General features: G+C 43.0%; 1 long non-coding RNA gene across 5 annotated transcripts in view; it reads right to left on the reverse strand.

The window, feature by feature from the left end:
- The window catches only part of LOC120602363 (uncharacterized), a 95,543-nt gene extending 79,607 nt beyond the window's left edge, over positions 1 to 15,936 (reverse strand). For 3 of the 5 annotated variants that reach the window (XR_005652721.1, XR_005652720.1, XR_005652719.1), the window contains exons 1-3: positions 15,860 to 15,936; positions 13,710 to 13,858; positions 211 to 364 (exon numbers count right to left, since the gene is read on the reverse strand). This is a non-coding gene — a long non-coding RNA (uncharacterized LOC120602363). Of the gene's footprint in view, positions 1 to 210; positions 365 to 6,798; positions 10,626 to 13,709; positions 13,859 to 15,859 lie in introns of those variants that run through there. The other 2 variants (XR_005652722.1, XR_005652717.1) reach the window with 2 other exon arrangements.
- Between the last annotated feature and the right edge of the window lie 40 nt (positions 15,937 to 15,976).

Genomic DNA, 15,976 nt, shown 5'->3' on the forward strand with positions numbered 1-15,976 from the left:
TTCTTTTGCATGTCTCCTCGTACATATGTGCCAGAGATTCTGTATACATCTAAAAATGGAATTGTTAGGTCAATCCTACTGTGCCAAATTATTTTCCAAAGTGGTGATAATGTTTTATGTAACTAACATCATAAAATAATAATTTATAAAAAGACATTTAGGAAATGTTAAATGATAGCCAGAAGGAGGTAGGTGAATGTCTCAACTTACCCAACCATCTCGAAGTGTACTGCCCAGAAAAGGGAGCTTCAACCAGACTATAGCTGCCATACTCCATTCCTTTGTTGAGCATCTTTTTTAAGACCCTTGGCTAATGGATGCCAGCTAGTGGTAGACCTCCAGGATGGCGAAAGGTCTAGCAAATCTGAAAGAGAGGGATGGCTGAATGGGATGGGGTGCTGGTCCGGAAATGTGCTCATGGGCTTTTGGAGAGTCTAGTTCAGAAGCACAGCTACTGCTCTTTGCTTGGCTAAAGCACTGTTCTCTCGGGGAAGTTCCTCTTTGATTAAGTGAGCAACCTCAAAAGGAAACAGATCCACAGAATTATCCTGGAGAAAGAAAAGGGCGAGTTAAGGGACACATGTGACCTAACTGTGACTATTAGAAAACCTGCCTTAACAGAAGTAGACTCGTCCGGGAAGTTTTAGAATGCAGATCCAGTTGTGAGAGGCCACGGAGTGGGGCTGTATAAACTCAGATCTGGGCAAGCACCATGAGACAGGCTGCCTGAGGTCCTGGACATGTTCAACTATCTAAATTGTCAAAGATTCCAGAACTGGATCTGGGGAAACTACAGAAGATGACCGCTAAGGTCCTCTCCCACTCTGTGAGGACGACTCAAATGCATCCAAGGGGTAGACACCCCACTCACCAGGAACAGCGCTCAGTCTTAGCACCCCCTAGTCAACACTTGAGATGGGTTTTCTGTCTAATTAGCTTATAACCCATTCTGATCTTACCGTGACCCTTAGCCCTTTTAACTTAACTTGTGGTCCCTGAAGAATTAAAACTGCTACCAAGGCTTAAGTTTTACTATTTATAAAGTAAACCAAGCATCCCACTAATAAAAAGCTGCTTAAAGGAGATGCATACATTTTCTCCGTATGTTTCCCCAAGTCACAGTTGGCTACCTCTCCTATAAATGGGTCTACCATCTTTCCAAGAGCTTCTCCCATAAGAACTTTAAAGCACTTCCATATTTTGCAAACACAAATTTTTTAATTGCCTTTTATGGAAGCCCACAAAGTACTGAACTTAAATATTTTAAAAAAACAGCTGCAAGCAGATCTCTTTTGATACTGTCCAACACATAGTCATGAGAGAGAGATCACAAATAAATCAGCTAATTACATGTCACTTTAAAACCACAGGATGTAGACAAAAGGCTGCTGAAAGGTTTTGATCGATACTGACTCATGAAACCAAAACCCCATTGATACACTTAAAAAATCTACAACCGGCAAAATTTTAAATGTTAGGTCCACGCTAATTTATTTTGCAAGTTACTCCAGGGAAGACAGACATTGGCCCACGTCTCCTCTGATGGTAAAATCGTTTCAGAAAGTCCTCCATTGCTGATTGCAGAGCCCAATGGGCTCTCTTTGTCCTTTCCCTGGCACCATTTGGGTGGTGTCACTGTGACATGTGCTGCTTCTGCTTCCAGTTTGGGCATCATGTCAAGTCTTGGTTTAACACTTCGGTGTGTCCTGAGTCAGACAGGTGCAGGAATTAGGTAACCACTTTGTATCCACATTTGAATATTTCAGCTGCTGAGCAAGTTGGCTCAGGTGTGCTTCCTCCTTTCATCTGCCATTGATTTTCCCAGCCCAGGATGGTTGCCCGACATGACCCAAACCATTTGCTTCATCTTGTCATTTGATGAATTATGGAGAGCAGGTGTGAAGTTGTCCTTTCTTCTTATGAGGCATCTTCTCTATGTTGTGAAATCAGTTCTCCTCCCAGAACTTATGGTTTGGGGCACTACCTAGGCTTGGCCCTGAACCCATAGCCAACTATGACTGTCATCAAAGGGAGGCAGTCACGTGTCTGGCCATAGGAGAGTGAAGCACAGAGAAGCAGCACAGACCACCGTCAAAGACTGAGTGAGGAAAATAAGAAGCTGACTCTGATTCACTGAGAACTTTAGCATCTCCTGCTTTCTAGGAGGGCACCACCAAATACGTACCTACTTTTAAAGGTTCATGGTGATTCTGACTGAGGGGCCAGCTCTCAGAATGACACAGAGACTGAGGCTGCCACTGATTAGAGACTATCAAAACAATCTATCAGAAACAATCGCAGCTTATGAGACACACGCCTTCAACACACCAAGCTGCCCGGTGACCTCGCAACAGAACTGTCTGTTCCAAGGGCTGGGACCCACCAACGTGGCACGAAGTGGTGCTGAGAGAAGACAGGGGGACATAATCAGGGGTGAGAGGTGGAAGGAACCGGATGCCCAACATCCAGAATGCTTTCATGTGCAAGCACAGGGCCTACGACGTGACCTGGGGAGGGTATGGCTCAGGCGACAGAGGCAGGAGGGCACCGGCAGAGTTAGAGAGGAAAGCAGTTGCATCGACATTCTTAAAAAAAAAAACAACTTTCTTAAACGAAAACCAAAAGTATATTTTCAGAGCCTAAAATGGAAAGGACTAGATTCTTCTAAAACAAAAATGGGACTGGGCAGGATAAGAAGGCAAAGCGCTGTTAAAAGCATTCTTGGTCTGTTATTAGCCAATCTCAATTATGCAATGAGACAAAACAGATCCCCAAAGCACCATGGGGCGGGGGAGGGGAGTGGACATGGAGTTGGGCTGGAGTACTGTGCTGGGCAGGCTGGTGAGAGGCTGGTACCGAAGGGCAGGTTTCCTCCTGAGGAAAGCTGGGACAGCAAGCATGCAGAGCCCCTGGTGCAGACAGGCCAGACAGCCGCCTGGCATAGAGGCCTCTGAACACTGTCACATGTGGACATTCAGCTCTCTTGCCTTGCAATTTCTGGGCACTCCCTCTAACCACCTTTATCAAGCCATTATCATGAGAAAGGAAAGACATGTTTATTGATCCTAGGGAAGGCATTCCTTTTCTCTAGAAAGAGCCAAATCTTTTCTTATATAAAAAATAAAAAGGAAAAACAAGCTGAGTCACAAGTTAGGATTTAAACCCTGGATGTCTGACATGGACATCTATGTTCTCAAACACTCCATTATCCTGCCTCTCAATGGCAGCTTGTCCTAGGCTGCTGGAGGTTAAGTTGTATACGTTAATTTTTAGGCTCTCTTGGTTTAGCCAGTAAGGCCTCCTATGAGCATACTCACTCAGCCCCGCCTAATTCCTGAGCCTATCAGGACCAAAGCAGCCGATGGCTACGATTCTAGCACCCTTCCCAGTTCTTACCAGCCCCCTTCCCCAGGGGCTTGACCCTAACCCTGTGTCCTCAGCTATTGACTGGGAGCCTGCTGAAAAGCAAGCCTCTCACTTGGGACCACCACGCTGTACCCTGGCTGACTTTGAGCAGCACAGGGTTGACCCCTCTTCACAGTGGGAACAGGCACCGTCTTCTGCTTTGACCTCAAAGGGGCAGATTCCACAGTCAGCATTCTGCACAGCTAGTTGACTGGTAATAGCCTCTTAAAAACAAACCGAAAAGTGAAATGTATTAATGGGAACACTTCTTCCTCAAGGCCATGTGATGGCGTGCTGTCAAATCGCTGACCTTCGAAAGTCTACCAAAGAATTTGCTAGACCCTCTCTGGACATGACCTCTATGATTAGCATCGGCTAACCGCTCTGACCATGTAGGGGGCGGGACAGGGTCCAAAGCAGTGTGACCCAGAGGGACCACCCTACACAGGGTTTGGAGGTCATGTGGAATAAAGGGCAGAGAGAGGAACTGTATATACTAGCACGACACTTCTCTAAGGTTTATCACAGGCATCCATCAGGCACTAGATTGAGGTGATAAGTGATATTGCTATTCCTTTCTTTAGCTCAAACATTCATTCCCAGGGACATAATCTCAATTCAGAGTTTCCAGGCAACACTTTGCCAGACTGCTGTCCAGAGCTTTAATGAGACTGTGGTAAACTTGTGGCCACTAAGTGATGATCTAAGCTTGTCAAGTTGGCTCCAGACAGCTAAGAGATACATGCAATATTAATAAGTAATACTATTTTAACACTAAAACAATATTCTCCAAAGCATGTTCCAATGGATAGAAGAATTATAAGGAAAACAATGTTTGTTGTCAAATACACTTGGGAAATACAGAGTTCGGCAAAGGTGAACGAGCTTCTCGACTGCAGGAGCTCCTAGGGGCCGTGGGCCGTCCTCTGTGCCTGGGCTCCGGAGTACACAGCACACACCAATCCCGCACTCTCCTCCTCTTCTTCAGAAAATTGTAGGAACTTGGTTGCCCCAAGTGGCGCAGCTTTAATGTTTAATTTTACTGAAAGTAAAATCGTTTGACCTCTATCGAAGTAGGTGGTGATTATCAATGGCAGCTAAAATCCACAGACGAAAAGTCTTCAAGGAACATTATTGTGTGTGGATCAGGCTGATACCAAGGATGAGATCACAGGCTAACATCACAGAAAGAGAGGCACTCTTAGATCTATACCCCAGAATGTTAAAAACAGGTGATCAGACAAAAATTTGTATGCGAAGGTTCGGGGCATCGCTCTTCACAATACTCAAAAAAGTGGAAACAGTCCAAACGTCCATCGACTGATGAATGGATAGAAGGTGGCATATCCACACACTGGAACGTTGCTCAGTCACAATAAGGAATGAAGTACTGATGCATCCTGTGACATGGACAAACCTTGAAAACATTAGACTAAGTGAAAGAAGCCAGTCTCAAAAGGCCACATAGTACATGATTCCATTTACATGAACTATCCAAAATAGGGAAACCCACAGAGATAGAAAGCAGATTAGTGGTTGCCAGGGGCTATGGGGAGAAGGGATTTCATGGGCACAGGGCTTCTTTTGGGGTGATGGGGAAGTTTCTGGAATTGGAGGGTGGTAATGGTTGCACAGTATTGTGTTGTGCTAAACGCCACCAAATTGTACACTTTAATATGGTTAAAATGGTAAGTTTGATGTCATGGATATTTTACCTCAGTGGGGAAGACAGAGAGAGAGCAAGCAGCAAGGCAGGAGGTACCTCCTGAAGGATGCACCAGGCAGTCTCCAGCATCTCCTATCAGGGAGCCTTGCCCAAAAATCCAACTTGACTATGGCCCTGGAGCAAACTGCCAGTTCACAGGAAAAACAAGGGAAAGAAGAACATATTCAACAATCCATGGGGATGAATTCGGCAAAATACAAAATGGGGGACATCTAAGGAACAAATGTTTCAACAACAAAAAAAATGACAAGGGGAAAAAAAGAAGGTGGGTGAATAGTCAGATTTTAAAAGATTTATAAGACCCATCAACCAGACGCAGTGTGTCAACTATGTTTGGATCCTGATTTAAACAAATCAAGTATTTTTAAAAAGCATTCATGAGATGACCAGGGAAATTTCATTACTGACTGGATTTTTTATGATATTAAAGAATTATTGTTAAGTCTGTAGGTGTGATAAGGGTATTACAGTAGTACAAAAAAGATTTTATTTTTAGAGATTCATACTACAGCGATACATTGATACATACTTTAGAGATACATTCACGGATAAAAAGATATGTCTGGGATTTGCAGTAAAGTAATTCACTGTAAGGAAGGGGAAGAAAATGATGACAGTATAAAAGAAAGATTAGCCATGAATTGATGACTGCTTAAAGCTGAGTGTTCTATATATTTTTATACTTCAAAAATGCCCATAATATTTTTAAAAACACATCGCTGAGAATGAAAATGAGGACCTAAAGTGTTGTACATGGGGTAACTTTCTAATGATCAAACTTCTAGTAGAATTAGGATGTTAAAATTGGACCTAAAGTTTGTAAGACCAGGATTTTTATATTTGCTTTCCATCCTTTCTGCCATATTTTAGAAAACACTATCATCATAAAGCAGCGTGGAGATTACCTTTAGAGTCAAGGAAAGTAAAAATAAAAGCCAGCGTTTTTTGAGTACTCACTATGCACAATGTTTCCATCGTTTCACAAGTATTAATATCTTCTTCACCATCTTCTAATGGCTTCTCATCTCACTCAGAGTAAAATACAAATTCTTCATCTTGGCCTGTTCTATCCGGTATAACTCGGTCCCTGATACAGCTCTCTCTTCCTACGATACTGGCCTCCTCACAACTCCTTGAACACAGCTGGTACTTTCCTGCCTCAAGGCCTTTAAACTTGCTGTTCTCATGACCTGGAATACTCTTTCCCCCAGCTAACTGTGTGGTTCACTCCCTCACCTTCCTCAGGTCACACTCTCCCTATCCACCTCCTTGTGCAACACAGGTGTGTGCACCCGTACACACACTATCACTCTCCTCCCTTCATCCCCTCCCCTCCCTCCCTCCCTTCCTTCCTTCCTTCCTTCCTTCCTTCCTTCCTTCCTTCCTTCCCTTTTCTTCCTTCCTTCTTTTCTTTTCTTCCTTATTCTTTATTAGCCTTTATCAGCCCCTGACAAATTATTTGTTTACTGTCTGTCTCCCCCATGTGGATTGCAAACTCCATTAGACCTGGGGCTTCGCTTTATTCACAGAAAAATGTTCTCAGAACAATTTCTGACATATAACAGGTGCTCATTAAAAACTAATTGAATGAATGAATGAATGTAGTCCACATCAGAAACCTTTTAAGAAAAAGTACCCATGTATCTTTGGGGGCTGTAACAAGTGGTCGAAATGCTCCTAGATTAGTTAAATCTAGTGAAACTGGGCCAAGATGTCTGCAGAGCAGCTAAATGCCTTGCAATAAGAGATCTTTCCTCTTGGTCCTTTCCAGTCTATAGCAGAGCCCTGCTGAGGCTGGGATGACTGTTCTTTTCCTGAGAAGAGCGAGATTAGATGAGGGTCCAACTGAGGGGTGGTGGCATCTGCGGGAAATAAACTTGGAGGAAATGATATAGCTGGAGGGAGTGTTTCGAGGTCACGAGAACGATGTGGAGTCAGAAGCTACAGATGGTTTGAGGTTCCAAAATGAATTTGTTTTCAGGGGAGAGCCGGACAATACACAGATGGATTCTGAGTGGCAAACATCCCACTGAGGAACTGAAAGCTGCCAAACGTATTTTAAAGAATTTCACTCCTACCCAAGATGACCTCTTGAATTACTCTTCCCATTGCTATTCAAAGGAATCTATCTGGGTTTCCTCCAAAGGAATTCAGCTAGCTAAGACCCTCCTTTGGAACTCAGGTGACACAACTGACCACACATCAGAAGCTGGGCTCTGTGTTACACCTCCACCCTCACTCTGTAACAGAACTGAGTTTCCTCATGTAACAGAAGAAAGTAGTATGTTTATTTGCTTAAGAAACAGCACGGTTGACATAATGAAACTATAAGAGGGGAACTATGTCTCATTCTGTCAGCTGCTCACTTCCTAAAAGGCTGGGCTACAAAATAACTTGTTAATGACCTGAATATTTAAATCAACTAGGTAATCCTGCTGATTAAGATTCCTGTGGGAAGCACTTTGGAGAAGTAAAAAACAAAAACAAAACGCATGTCTATACTTGTAGTTTTCACATAGCAAAGTATCTATATCAGCCAGTTTCTAATCTATAAGCCACCTTGCTGAATTTCAGTGTCGGTTATGCCAAATAATCATCCCTTGGCTGTGAAAAGATTTTCCGGCAGGCTCTCAAAGACAAGGACAGATGGCATTCCACTCGGGATACTTCCGGCTCTTTGTTTTAGCAAATATTGACACTTTCGTAGGAAACAGATCCAGATTCTGTTTCTTCCTAACTCATCTTGCCAATCCTAAAGTTTTGGAGAGATATCGCTCCATAGAATTGGGAAAATGCACTTGCCACTGAATTAAAAAAGACATGTCAAGGTGAGCAATGTTATGGTTAATTGATGCTTGTAAAAATCATAAAGTAGTAAATAATACACTGTGATCACAAAGTACTTTCAAACAGAAATGAGACAGGATAGAAAGGAATAGAGGAGACAGCTGAAGAAAAAGGCTCTCCAAAAAAATTTAAATTACTGTACAAAACCTTTTTAAAGATCCTTTCTAGTCTAGACATTAGTGACAGCAAAGTTATATTAGCTTTACTCAGAAAATCAGGGGCTATTTACTGAAATTCAAAATTAGGATATACTACTGTTTAAAAACACTGAAAGTCACTATTTATAATCCTTTCTGAAGAGCAACTGGCAGAATATCTCTTAACCTCCCCAAAAGTTTATATATTCTTTGACTTAAGAAATTTGGGGGGAATTTATATTATGTAAATAATCAGGTATGTACCCAAAAATATGTATGAGTTTATCACACAGTTGCTTATAAAAGTGAAAATTTGACAATCTAAACATTTATCAGTAGCAAACTGTTTAGTAAAATCAAAGCACATCCATATTATGAGATATTATGAGATGACAACATGGAGCTGTATTTGTTACATGAAAGAGTTCATCAACATAGGTGGTTTTCAAAAAGCAGTTACAATAAAGCCAATTTGTTGTAAGACCAAATAATTTTTATAAAAATTATTATATGACCCAGAGACCCCAGTCTTTACTCAAGGAAGAAATAGTTCTTATACAATAACAAGAACAAAACAAAAACGGACGGAAAATGCTATATTAGTTTCCTAGGAATGCCAGACCAAATTACCACAGCAAAAACTTGGTGGCTGAAACAACAGAAACGTTCTCTTTCACATATGGCTCCCGAGACCAGAAGTCCGAAATCAAGGTGCTGACGGGCCAAGCTCCCTCTGAAGGCTCGAGGGGAGAACACTTCCTCGCCTTTTCCAGCTTCGGGTGGCTCCTGGTGCTCCTTGGCTTGTCACAGCATCACTCCAACCTCTGCTTTTGTCTTCATGTTGCTTCCTTCTCTGCATGCCTGTGTGTCCTTTTCTGTCTCTTACAAGGACACTCTCATTGGATTCAGGGCCCACCATAATCCAGTTGGGATGTCATCTCAATCTTTACCTTAGTGACATCGGCAAAGACTCTCTTTCCAAGTAAGGTCACATTCTGAGGTCTGGGGTAGATGTGAATTTGGGGAGGATACTATTTAAGCCACCACAATATCAGAGACAATATCTGTTCAGCCAAGTGAAAACCCTGACTAGTATTTACCTTTTCAAAAGGTGGGCAGAGGCACACAGTGGTTAGCAGGGGACTCAGAAGTGAGCCTGTGTGGCCCAGAAAGCTCCGCTTTCTGTCTTGTAGTCTGACATCCAGAAAGCTGCCGCCGAGTTAAGATCAGATAGAGATTCTGGAGTGCAGGAAGATAAAACTAGGAATTAGAGAGAACCAGCAAGGACAAAGAAACAGTTAAGCAGAAAATGGTTAATGATATGAATTCGCAAAGAGAACAGTATAGCTGCTATCAAAAATACAAATATGCTTGAGGGAGATGATTAAACAAATGAGAGAATTCAGGTGCTAAACTAATTGTCAGTTAATAAAAAATACCCCCATCAAATGTATTAAATGATAATCAGGGTCATTGGCCTCAGAATGAGTTTCATACAGCAAAGAAGCAATACATCAGGTGTTTGCAAATTGTACTTATGTTAATTATGGGTGCTTGGGTCTTCTACCTTGTGGGGGATCAGTGACTTTCTCTACAACACAACCTATGCGCTGCTTCCCTGTGACTACACAGTGTGAAGTTGAAGAGTGAAGATCAACATGAGCATTAGACTTTCAAAATATCATCAAGCAGGTACATGTGCCAACAACAAAAAAAGATGCATCGCAAGTCAGGGAGAGATGCCTTTTAAATTCTTCTTCCAGTTGGAGATTTAATCAAGGGTAGAAGGTATTATGTTTTGCTTTCTTTTCCAAAGCTACGTGGTGCTTTTAAGACTGAAAGCCTCATAGTTACAGGAGAAGACTAGAGTTTGGTAGGAATCTAACGTAATCCTCATTCATTGCCAAGACTTTCTGAGACACTGAAATAGGAATGGAACTTAGAAACCTGTCCAGTTCAAGTTCTCAGTATGCAGATTAGAAGCCTGAGGTCCAGAGATGCAGGTGCCCTTTCCAAATGATTACTTGGGCCAAGCTAGGATTAGACCCCAGGAATCCCAAGCTCTTTCCATGATACTCACCACCTGCTTTGATCATTCTCACCAGGTGACATCTTAAATTCTTAGACCTGTCAAGCTTGAACGAGCTCTAGGTTTGTATTAGTGTGTTAGTTCACTATGAGTGGCTAATAATAATATTTTTCATCATAAGAGCTGTCTATCTAGCAGGTGCTGAGTAAGTAGTTTCTGAATGAATGGAATGCAGAATAAGACCAAGGGACAGTGGCTCACCAGATGTGCCAGAGACAGATATTCTGCTCTCTTGGTCTTGGGAACATGGCTGGGCCCCACCTTCTAGCCTCCCTTGCAGTTAGTTGTGGCCATGTGGCTGAGTTCTGGCCAATGGAATGTGAATGGAAGTTACAGGGCCACTTCCAGGCCTGGCCCATCAAAATCCTCCCGTGCTTAGTCTTCGCTCTGTTTCTCCATCACCAGATGAATGGAGAAGAAGCTGAGGACAGAGAGGACAAAGTCACCATAAGGAAAGAGCCTGTGTCCTCAAATGACTCCCCTCATCCTAAACCCTTTTTTGAACTGTGAAATGAGAAAAAAAGTAAATTTTCTTTGGGTTAAGCCACTGAGAGTTGGGTGCTGTTAATTATGGTGGTTAGCCACCATAAGTTTGTGTGGGTGGTTAAAGAGAACCAGGCCCAAAATAGTTTAGGGGTCCGGCACTCTAGATCTGATGGATGGGGCCAAGGCTGGCAATGGCAGTTCCCCTTCGCTCCCAAATGTACATATGCTGCACGCTTGTTGACTTCTCATTCCCTCCTGATCAGCTTGTTGACTTCTCATTCCCTCCTGATCAGCCTCACTCCGATGTCCCCTAGACCTCTCTACATTGTTTCCTAATTCCCTTTCTGTCCTCTGCAAACCCCTTACACACACACCCGCACACACACACACACACACACACACACACACACACCAGAGCAACTGCTAAACTCCAGGACAGCAGGTGTCAGGAGAATTCCAATTCATACAACAGAGCCTAGGTAGAAGGCACCAAAGCTACTTAGCTTGTGAGTTCCCTGGCACAGGCCTGGCCTTAGAAAAACATATTTCTCACATGAAGAATCTTAGCTCTCACATTAGTAGCATGCATTTCACCCTGTGCACATCCTGCTTCCCTAATAAGACTGCAAGCTCTAGTCTTAAAAGTCTTTGTATCCCCATGATTGCCACCAACCAGGCACTCAACATGTGTCTTTGATGGAAATGAGGCTGGCATAGATCAATAGGAATCAAAACTGTGCAAGAATCACCAAAGAGCCAAACATGAGAGAATAACCTAAATACAGGGTTGGTTATTTTTTTTTTTTGTAAACGATCAAGTAGAAGAAGCATCCCATGGAGAGACAAAACCAATACTTCATTTCCCCTAAAACTTTGCAGAGAAGATAAGATTTTTCAGCAGATTTTAGACTTTCAAAAACCATAGAAAGAATGCATTGCTCAAAAAAAGGTATTTTTCTCCTGCAAGAGGAGGAGGATGAGTAATGAATAATCAAGCAAGACAGCACACAGGAGGGTGGACTGCAGTAGAAAGTGTGGAGATTGTGAGTTTGAATTCTGACTCTACCATTTACCAAGGGTGTGTCCCTTGGGTACAGGGTGTCACGTCCCTGAGCGTCCTTATCTAGACAATATGAAATGGAGGTAATACCTACTTCATGGAGTTGCTATGAGGAGTAAATGCGATGATGCATGAAAAGGGCCCAGCACAGAGCAGAGTTCAGTTTATCATAGCTTCTATTGTGAATGCTACATGTGAGCATATAGATGGTGATAATCACCACCATAATGTCCATAATGACATTACAGTCAAGCTTTCAGAAAATTACAGACCAACAAGAGAAATAGGATAAACCTTTTCTCTTCATTAAATATCAGCTGATTCATCACCACCCAGAACTGGTACACGATAGCAAATAAGGTCATTCATAAATCTATTTTGCAGAAGCCTTTTGCAAAATGTCTCAACAACTGCAGAGTCATTTAAATTCTAGTGAATATGCCTGTTTTGAAACTACCTATGTTTAATTCTTCCTCCTAGAAAATATGACATGCCTTAATTTATATCTTGGATTTTTAATAGGCTATTTTGCTTAATCCTGGATTTTCTACCACAAATTTAAATTTCCTGTGGCTAATATTAGCACAGATTTTTCTAAAGGAAGGAAGCCAACCAAGGTTTAGATCTTTCCTGCTTTTTTTGCATAGAAACTGCCGTGGAAGAAAGCACTTGCTACTCACCTTACATCAGCTGACAGTGGCTGTGTTTTAGTGGTAACTATCTTTCATGCCAAGTTACAATCTCACATTTAAAGGGGTAAGCCAGATTATTGCAGCTGGGGACCAGAATGTACTACTGTAATGGTACTTCATAGTTATAAATCATTCACTGAATATATCATTAACCAGACAGCAACTGAAGTTGCATTTTTAGTTTTGCCTTCTACTTGCTGGATGCCCACTTCTGGCACAGGTGTGTTAGTTATCTAGGCTGTGTAACAAATTACCCAAAATTCAGTAGCTTGAAACGTTTTTTTCTCTTGGAGTCATTTTTGGGCCAGGAATTCATGTGTGACTTAGATACATCCTCTGTTTTGATTTGAGAGTTAGCTACGGCTATGGTCATCTCAAATCTCAACCGGGGAAGGATCTGCTTGCTCCTAAGCCCACTCAAGTGGCTGGTGGCAGGCCGTAGGTTCTCACTGGCTATTGGCTGAAGACGCTAGTACCTTGACATCCTCTCCAAAAGGGAGAGAGGAAGAGATGGAGAGAGAAGTGCTATAGGCTGAATATTTGTGTCTCCCCTAAATTTATGTGTTGAAACCTAACCCCCAAGATGATCATGTTAGGAGGTGGGGGCCTTTGGGAAGTGATTAGGTTATGAGGACAGAGCCACCATGAATGGGATTAGGGCCCTTATTAGAGCCACTGAGAAAGCTCCTTGCCCTTTCTACCATATGAGGATACAACAAGAAGTCAACAGTCTGCAAACCAGAAGAGGCAGCTCACTAGAACTTGACCACGCGGGCACCCTGATCTTGGACTTCCAGCCTCCAGAACTGTGAGCAATAAATTTCTGTTGTTTATAAGCCATCCAGTTCTATGGTGTTTTTGTTATAGCAGCCATGACAGACTAAGACAGTAAGCAAAACAGAAGCCACTCAGAGTCTTTTCATAACCTAATCTTGGAAATAATATCCGATCATTTTTGTCATATTCTATTTGTTAGAAGCAAGTCACTAGGTTCAGTGCACACTCGGGGAAAGGAGGGCACTGGAAGCCATTGCAGACCCTCCCTACCTCACAGGAATTCCACTGAAGGCACTGCTTCTCAGACTAATGGACTAGCTTTTTTTTTTTTAATTTCCAATCTGTTGTAAATCACAACCTTTGTAAAATAAAATTTCTAGAAAGTAAAATAACAAAGACACATACACATAAACCCATTCATTACATGTTGAATGTAGCAACGTCAAATTGCTAAAAAAAATTTCTAAACACTCTCAGTTCTATTACTTACCGCCTCTGAACCGGATATAAATGATTTGCAGATTGGCATCAGTTTTGAACCATCTTTTGAGTAGCACTGTTTTAAGGATTTCAATAAAGGGAGATGACTTTTCAAGGCTTTTACATGACCATGGTTGACTATTCCCGGATGAAGGGATTCTAGGAGGACAAAAGAAAAAAAACCTAAGTAGATGTCATTCCTACCAATCTCACTTCACTCTCTGCATTTCTAAAAATGGGACCTTTTATTATGATCAAGGTCAAGGGTATGTGGGATTGATTATGAGTATCCTGTTTAATATTTTATCCCAACGTCCTTTATGTGCCCTCCTTCTCACCAGTTTATAAGCTAGAATTAAGCCACACTTTTGAATTGGGCAGTCTGACGGGTATTATGATCATCATCACATTTTAAAAGGTGAGAGGTCGGCCTCCTCCCGATTAATGTTAGAAAGGAAATTTGAATGCCCTTCCTACTCTATTCAGATCCCTCCAAACACACCCGAAGTGTAAACTCCTCAATTCCACTAAAAAAATGTTTTATTGAGTACCAACTCTGTGCAAGATTCTGGAAGATACCATTCTGAAGATGGTATCTCTGTTCTCACCTGGTTTACAGCACTCCTTTATAGTCATTTACATCTCCTCAATATTGCAATATTCTTTCTCTGGTTTCTAGGCAAATCTCCTTAAGGAAACCATAAACTTACTGAGCAAAAGTATCCATTTCATGTCCTTCACAGCCTCCAACATAGCATCAGGCAGTTTAGAAGGGCCTCAGTAAAAACCTGGATTCAGCTGACATTTACCAAGACCAGAACCCAAATCCCTGTCCAGGGACCAAGTGGTGTGAACAGGGCTTCTGTCCCAAATCTGACTAATCTGGTGAGCATCTCTTTTCATCCCTCTTCCAGCTTCTTCACTGCCCCCTAACCCATCCACCAAGGCTTAAAGCAGAAGCAGACTCTGCTCTCTGGCTCCCATTGGGCAAACTGAAATCTCATGTGAAGTTATCGTACTAGCCCTGAGAAGAGAAACCCAGGTGGAGGAAGGGGCCTTTAAAAACAAGTCTTGCTCAACTTCCTACACAACTGCCAACCCTCAGCTTGGTATCCCCTTCTTCTCTCCTGATTCCCTGACCAAGGAAGGTAGTGAGATTAGTAAAACCTACATTTGCAAGCCCGGTGCCATGTACCATGCAGAGGTGCAAAGGTGAGCCAAACAGGTTTTGCTTTGCTTTTTTGCCCTGAAGAATTTACAATGGGCAAATCACACCGATCTTCAACTAGAATACAAAGTGGAAGGTGGCCAAGTGTTGCAATGTTGGCATATAGAGAAAACACTGTGGGAGAACAGATGGTGGAAGTGATTAATTCCAAATGGTGAAAACGTATCTTTGCGTTAAACTTTGGAGGATGGGTAATACAAATAATGGGTAACACGCGGAGAGCACTTCCTACCTACTAAGTGCTGTGTTTGGTGGCTAACATGCTTCTTATTTGAGGCTCACAACAGGTCTGCTGGCAAAGTGCTAGTATTAGTCCCACTTTACAGTGAGGAAACTGAGGCACACAGAGAGTGAGAAATTTGTGCAAGGCCCAGGCTCGTAAGTGGTGGAGGAGGTAGGTGAACTCAGACACGGTAAATCTAGAGCTCTTAACCCTCACTTAAGGAGCAAAAGAGACCCCGAAGTAAGGCCCAGCACTGTGCAGGGCACAGCCGGGGAACAGTGAGGAGTCTGTGAGGCCAGAGCACGCGGCCTGGGGAGGGGAAACAGGGACTGGATACTAACAGCAGCTGTGGCATCTATATGTCAAACTCTGGGCTTTACATATACTATTTCACCTGACTTCACCACATCCCCATTGGACAGGTACGATTATACCCATTTTACAGATAAGAGAACCGAGGCACAGGGACGCAACTTAATCAAGGTCACGCCACTGGCAGATAGCAGGGCTGGAATCCGAATCCAGGGATCAGATTCCTGAACCCACTGCGGCAGCCCAGTGTTCTCACGTGGGTGGAAGCCTTCTGCATGCTGCCAGTGCCTCGACTTCTCTCCCAGTCTACACACCCTGTCCCTTCCCACCTATCCTCATCCTCGACCCTCGACCCGTTACTCCCACCCGCGCATTCAGCTACGGCTGCCCAGCCTACCCGCACAAGGTTGGGGGCCACTTCGCGCCCACAACAACTCCTGCTCCCAGAAAGCTTTGCGTTCCCCCGGCATAAAGAGCCTTTGAGCCGGGAGCCCCGCCCCGCCCGGCGCGGGCC

The sequence above is a fragment of the Pteropus medius genome, unplaced genomic scaffold, assembly GCF_902729225.1.
Source record: "Pteropus medius unplaced genomic scaffold, Ma_sr-lr_union100, whole genome shotgun sequence".
Lineage (NCBI taxonomy): Eukaryota > Metazoa > Chordata > Mammalia > Chiroptera > Pteropodidae > Pteropus > Pteropus medius.